Raw genomic sequence first — 8186 nt, 5'->3', positions numbered from 1 at the left:
TTAAGAAAACTCAATTATTTTATTCATAGTTTACACTTAACATTAATTATTTATTTATTAAAATACATTTTTAAAATCTAATGTTGAACATTAATAAACAGAGACAGTGTGGCAAATAGCCATGTTAGTTATCATTTTTAATTGGCAACTCCAAATATGGCAAGTAAAAGTGAACGGAGGAAGTACAATTTATTTGTCTTTATCTCTTGGTGATATGTGCAATTAGAGGTTATTTGGTAGCTGGCTTGGAGATAAAATATGCAGGTATTAAATTTTGGATACATCAAACCACATTCGATAGCTAGTTAGGAGGTAAATAATTATTCATGTATTAAATTAATACAGTATTTGATTTGTAATTTAGAAGTGTGTATAACGAATACATGTATAAGTTATTAGGAAATCAATATATTACCATATGCAAAAAAAAATCATCAAACAACAATGGAGTAAAAGATTAACAGATTTGCCAGAAACTCTGGTTCATTGTTACTTCCTGTCAATTAAGAGTGTGTTTGGTTGGCTTAAATATTTTTCAATTGAAATTGTTTCCTCAAATATAAGAAAAGTGACTTCTTTAAGAAGCAATAAAAATATTCTTAAATACTCTCTTTCAACCTCACACCCCAACTTTCCACCCAAACTCGAGTCTCAGGTACAGACTTGGATTCGACTCCCAACCCCGACTCTTAATTCTCAACACGCGACTCGACTCCCGGCCTTGCTCCGAAATCCAACTCTCGTTTCCGAAAGCAGACTCTTGATCCCAGACCTGACTCTCAACCACGATCCAAGACACAAGACCAGGGATCTGACCTTATCTCGAGATCCGACTCCCAAACTCGACCTAGATTAGGAATCTTGACCTAGATTCGAGCCTTGAAACTTGACCCCACCTTGAATATGATCCAAGAACAACTCTTGACACCAACTCATGATGCAGTTCAGACGAGAATTGGGGTCCAATCTCGACCGAATTCCTAACCTCCAACTCTGACTCCTACCTCGACTCGGGACCCGTCTCCGTGCCCAAACCCTAACTTAGGTCCCGAGTTAGAAATCGAGGTCATGTCCTGAGTTAGGAGTCAGGGTCAAGTCATCGGTTGAGTGCTGGGGTTGGGTTCTGAGTTAGGAGTTAGGGTCATATCTCTAGTCGGGAGTTGGGGTCGATCTCAGGTCAGTAGCTGGGGTTGGATTCCAGGTCAAGTCTCAAGTCTGGAGTCAGAAGTCAAGAGTCCAGGTCGGGTCTGAGGAGTCTAAATCAAGAGTCGAGATCATGGGTTTTCAGATACAATATAGAGTAGCTTTCTGTAAGGAACCATAACTTTCATTACTAATCAATCAAGCTTGGAATTATTCAACTGAAGAAGAAACAGTGCATTAGCCGTAGCAATTACTAGAGATGATTTTCTGCAAGAAATAGTAGGTAAAAAGAGAGGGAACCAAGTAATAGTAGCTTCTTGAGTACATGAAACAAGTAACCTGACAACTTTGCTGAATACATTTCAGGACCAAAAGTCTGCGAGCAATATACAAACTCATTAAAATCAGATATCACATGATCTTTGAAAAAAGAAAAAGAAAATCTCTCAACCATCGTAACCAAATATTAAATAAAAGCAATAATAAACTTATTCAAAATAAGAGGTTTACATGATTCTCAAAAAAAAAAAAAAAAAAAAAAAGAGAAAGAAAAACAACCGTCCAAATCATATACATAAGCAAATATTAGATAAGTAATTTTGGAGAGATCAACCTCTCCTGATAGACAACTGTGTTACGAAATTCAGGAAAAAGATCAAATGATCCTCTTATGGATGTCCAATATAGAGAAGTAATAGGTGGAAACTTTCTCAAGAGTAGTAGCACCTCACCATCCGCAAACACACAATGTGGTATGGCTGAACCAACACCGATATCTCGTATTGCAAGCCATTGAATCCAAGATTCTTTTATACCATAGTCTTTCATTGTCCATAACTTAAAAGTGGAAGGTCGCCCCTCAGTACTATGCGTATTATAATAACAAAGCATTCCTCTCAACACTTGAACACCATGGTCGAGCTGAAACATGAGCATATGGTACATCCAGTCAAGCAACGGTATTTCTCCGTACACCTCATTTGAAATATTAAATGAAATGATAGTGTAACATGGTGACTTATAACTCCAAGGAAGACATAGCACGATCGGAATAACCAGAAGCAGGTCTCATTCCGGTAGGATATTTATCAATTTTTCTCCAGGAACCACTCTTTAGAGAAAGAATTTGAACAGATACATCCCCAAGAGAACCTGCATCCAGGTATGCTGCAAGGATCTTATAGTCATCACTGGTTGCATCATATCCCAATCCAAATACCCAAAAGCGGAATCCACATTCTCGAGAGGGAAGTAGTAGTGATCCTCTTGTGGAGGGGTTCCAGAGCAAAAAAGACATGAGATCAGTTTTTTCGTCAGAAAAAGAGAGAAGAGCCAATCCATCACAACAACAACGTAGTGAGTAATTTGGAGGCCCATCAAGTCTTTGTTCTTCCTCAATCACTTGAACCGGAACTATTGAATCCCACCTGATGATTCGCTGTAAGTAATTTTTGGGAATTGAGGTCATTCCTGCCATGATTGAGATGCTTCATGATAAAGTAATGGTCAGAGATTAATGCGCTCCAAAATGGTGAAACACATTTGAATCGTTGTAGAGACCGCACAGGTAACCTGCTGAGGATATTCATAACTATTTCCTCCGGGAAGTGAATGTCCTCTGCAGTATCAGTGTTTATCTCCTCTGCAGTATAGGGTACTGATTCATTCTTCTTCTGTTGGGTATATCTGCAAGGAATAAAGAATTCTTCTTCATTGACGCTATTAATTTGATTGATGACTGTATTTGAGCGGTAATTCTTCTTCTGCTGCTTCACCTTCCATAATAAATAATTCTTCTCCATTGCTAATAAATAATTGTTTGCTAGTAATTCCTTTCGTTTCATCTTTCGATTGAAAAAGACTCCCACCTTTTCTTGATCTGAAATTGCCTGTTAGGGTTTCTCTAGTCTAGTTGCTATATATAGACCCGTTAGGGTTGGATAGTGTTAATCATAATCCAATGTGAGCTGCGAAATCACCCTAAAAATGTTTTGTAAAAGGAAAATCACACTCCTAAAATATATATATGACAAGGAGATTTGATACTATTAAAATCCTTTTTCTGTCTTTGAAAAAACCTTAATATATTTATGGAAAGATCCTTAGTAAGCGTTTGACCATAAATTTTTAAAGTATTTAACTCTAAGAAAAATATGATTTATACTCCCAAGTTTTAAAAATTATTGAGAATATTCATAACTTTGTATTATTATTTTATAATGAATATGGGCTATGATAAGAATTAAATTCCTCCAACCTATTTATAAACAGTTTCACATATCAATGCACTTATTTATATTACTTTTAACAAGTGTTATCCGACAATACAATTACATTCTCCCCCGTCCTAAAATGAGATGGTACATTGATTAAGAAATATAATTAACAACATGTCTATTTACCATAGTACCCCTATTAAATGATGTTTACATTTTAATTTGAAGAAAAAAATAATTAATGCAAAGGATAAAATATGAAGAAAAAAAATGTCTCTTCTTGATTAATGAAAAAAGACAAAAAAAATGGGACATCAAATTAGAAAATTTGAAATGGGTAAATTGAGACGGAGGGAGTATTTGACAAGATTTATTAGTCAGGATAGTTGGTAGATAGGTATTACTCCCTCCATCCCAAATTATTCATCCCAAATTGAGGTACTGTCATACCCTATTTTTACCTGAGGTCAAAACGAGCCTGACATTATGGACTCTAAAAGAATAAATTAATTACAGAGTCACCACCTAATTTTTAAGGAAAATAAGAAAACCTGTTTATTTTATCAACATGTATGACTCGTGTTTTAATCTTCGAAATCAGTTTAGATTCTAGATAAGAGTTCAAGTTATTCCGAAGGGAAGGGGTTAGGCACCCTTCAGAATCCACAAATGTGGTTTTCGGCCCGACTTAGGTTTATTAAAAGATAAAATAAAAATCTATGTGTATATATAAAAGTATAAAATGTGTATTAAAATGATGTAAATAATTTATATATAAAAGATGTACAAATTACCTATATTATAGTAAAACTATGTATAAAGTATATGGAGATATATAAAATAAAAATATATATAAGAATGTACAAGAAAAGAAAAATAAAGAGTGAATAAAGGAAAATTCATTTTAAAGAAAAAGATTATGTAATATTTTTAGTGTAAAAAAAATTGTGAATTATTTGATTAGATATCTAAATCAATTAAATATAAATATTAATGGCCTAAATTTGCCTAAACGTGTGTTAAGAATTGCGTAAGTAAATATATCCCCACCCAGCACCCCAAAAATAAAATTTTCACTATGATAGTATTTTGTACAAGTATAAAAATATAAAAAATAATACAAAACTTAAAATCACTTTGGAGACCATTCCCGACGAGTATTTTCAGGAACCTGTACAAATACTCATGGTAAAGATATTAGTAATCAGTAAATTAAAGAAACTACATATACATGTGTATAAAAAATAGATTTTTCATTAAAAGAGGTTGGCTCAGATAAAGCTTTGTTTTTTGTTATTTTAAAAATTTAAAGATTTCATCATTGCCCAAAATATTTATTTTATTATGTATTTATATACGTAATATCCGTCTTTTAATTGTGGAGGCCTCGAAAATCGACCGAGAATTTCTTTATCGATCAAAATATTTATTTATTATGTATTTATATACATAATATTCGTCTTTTATTTGTGAAGGCCTCAGAAATTGACGAAGAATTTTTCATCCGCCATTAAAACATATTGTCAATTCAAGAAAATTAAGAACTCTAAAACAGAATGAAAATAATAAAGAAAAATGTTTAATATGTCATTTCAAATAATAAGGACAACAATAGTCAACAAATGACAATAAATACATTAAAATAATATAAAGTTATGATAGATAAATAAAGTTGATGTAAAAGTCAAAAACTGGAAAAAAAGTACATTACTCCAAAAAAGTGAACAAAAAATAGCAGGCAACAAAGAATATAAAAGAATAATTTTATAAAATAAAATCTGTCTTTTGTAATGAAATGACCTCAAGTATCCTACGAAAAAATAATGTCATTGACCATATTTAATAAAACTGCTTTATTGGACATATTTAATAAAAATGCTTTATACTAACTGATAATTTCAACAAATGAATAAGAATGACAATTACATTTAAGAAGTTCTAAAACAACAACAAATAATAGTCAGTGAAACAATGGCTAAAGTAACCTGACCTCAAACCATGAATTCTTCTCAAATAAAGTTATCAAAACAAATTTATCAAAAAGCAACAAATGGATAAGTTGGTCAAATTATGACCTTAACCAGGAGCAAAACAATGAAATATTAACAAACACCAAACAAGTTGACCCAAAAAGTGGGGAGGAAAAAAAAATTAATTGATATTGTTTGTGGATAGGTGAAAAGATATTGAATTATTATTATATGTGTGTTGAAATAACTGATTCAACTCAACTTTTACAGGTTGTAATAAATATATAAAAATGTAGGTATTGATGTGTATTTACAAAAATAGATAAATATCAAAAATAAAAATTATAATTATCTTAAAAAAAATATATTATGTTATAAACAATTAAAATTATAATCACGTAAAAAGAATTGCAGTGTTATATTATGTACGTATGTAGATGACAGTGCAAAAATATTAAAACTGATAAAAACCCTAAAATTTTTTAAATTAAGTGTGTGAATATTTGTAGCATTGTGGTAAAAATAATAATAATTGTGTTAGGTGATAGGTGGAACATTATGTGGGAAAAAGATAGATAGGGTAGGGTACAGAAAGGTTAAAAAAAAAGGGTAAATATTAATTATTCAGGGAAGGACAAAATTACACGTCTACAGTATATTATTATTCATTAATACTATGTTACTATTCATCATTACTATTCATCAATTCTCTCAATATTGTAAAAAATATATGACATCACGTCGTGCATGTGTGCGGATGATTTTTAAAAATATTAAAAGATAATAAATTGATAAAAAATTTAAAATAAAATAAAATATTAATAAATTATGAAAAGTAAAAAATGTGACAATAAATTGATTAAAATCCTAAAGTAAGGATGATTATCTATAATTTGTCAAAAAATTATAAAAGGTGTAAAAATTATATTTTGTGTCCTTTAACGATCAGGAAGCCTGAAAAAGTTAATTTTAGATATGGAGAACAAAAAAATGAGTGTCAACAGGTACCACATTAATTAAGAAAAATAATAAATATCATAGCTGGTTTGTCATAGTACCCCTATTAAATGTTGTTACATTTTAATTCAAATAAAAAAAATAATTAATGCAAAGGGTAGACATGAAAAAAAAATTGTTTCTTCTTGATTAATGAAAAAAGACAAGTAAAATGGGACATCAAATTAGGAAATTTGGAATGGATAGTTTGAGATGGAGAAAATAGTTTGGCTAAATAAACAGTGGAGTGTTTTTATATACAGTAATATAAAAAATTTGTGTAAGGTTTAAATTTTTAAAAGTTATCAAATAATAGAGTTTGGCCCAAAAAATATTTTTTCTAGTATATGAGAATTTGAAATATTTGTCAAATAATGACAAATTTTATGACCAAATACTTTTTGCCAGACCAAACAAGTCCTTAATAATTTTTGTTGTTTTACTCATTTTGTTTACCTTTACTTGTCTATTATTTTAGAAAATATATTTTCACTTTAACTTGTCTTAGATCAAATCACCTAAAATGAAATTCTTTTTTGAAAATTAAAATTATGATAGAAATCGACACGAAAACAATAATTGAATGACAAGAAAGTCAAAGGTAAATAATTTTGACATCAATGTGTAAACCATAGCAACTCAAAGTTATATTAACCCTAAGAACCTCACGTTACTCCTACAAAAGCACCAACTAAAACAACTTCCACCAAGCTCAATTCTGTCAAGGAAATTAAAAGTACAAATTAAGAATTAATGGTAGTAGATTTCTCTTTTTCGTGTGCATATGAAAAGAGAGTCCTTAAGTATATGATAAAAAATATTCTTTTTTAAAAATAGCCAACTCAGGTAGTCTTAAAAAATTAAAAAAATTACTTAAAACTATAACATTACTTTTTATTATTAACAGTATTTCAAATTTCAAAACTACCATTTTTACAATTTATGTCTATATAATTCATATAAATAACTTTACCTTCCAATTTATAACCTTTTTACCTTAAAAGTACCTAAAATTAAGGAAAAAGAGAATATAATTAAAAAGCAAATTACCTAATATATTATTTTGAAATTATAATTTGTCTTCTAATATATGGCTATTATCTAGCTTTCTCTTTCCTCTCACCATTTGTAGGGTAGTACTTTGCTTCCAATTACAATAGAAAACACAAGATTGTTAACACAAATTTTATGCGTGTAAATCAAAATCCTTAAAAGATAACTAAAGTTTATAATATTACTAAAAATCTTCATCTTTTACGAATTATACTTTCATTAATTGCGTCTCTGTCTCACCCTTCTTCATTGTATCAATCATCTATTTTGATAAAGGCAAGATTTAAGAAAATTCCATATTGAAGTAAACACCGCAATTACCCGCTTAGATGAAGAAATTGATGGAAGTTGTTGGTGGAAGCTCAAGAAAGGCCGCTGGTGGAAGAGGAAAAAAAAAAAGAAATATCACGATCTTGTTTCTCAAGGTAGAGTGTTTGGTTTCTGAATCTATTTATTTTGCTTAATTTTTGTATTCATATGCATAGCTACAAAGCATCAGTGTTATTATTTTAGCCCTGATACATATCGTGGCTATGTACATGTTTGGAGGCAATTGTTTGAAATTTGTGTTACTTCATCTCATATATTTAACATTATTATGTATATAAGCCCATATACTTTAAATTTGTTATGTATATGTAGTGAAACAAACACTGATGGACTATTTATTTCAGTCTATATACATTACAGAATTATGTATATGTTATGCATTAACAATATTATACACATTACAGTTATGTATATCAACTCATATACATAATAGGGGTATATCAATCCATATACATAGGGGGTGGCAAAATGGATAAAT

The sequence above is a fragment of the Capsicum annuum genome, chromosome 3, assembly GCF_002878395.1.
Source record: "Capsicum annuum cultivar UCD-10X-F1 chromosome 3, UCD10Xv1.1, whole genome shotgun sequence".
NCBI lineage: Eukaryota > Viridiplantae > Streptophyta > Magnoliopsida > Solanales > Solanaceae > Capsicum > Capsicum annuum.
Note: the sequence above shows the minus strand (reverse complement) of the source record.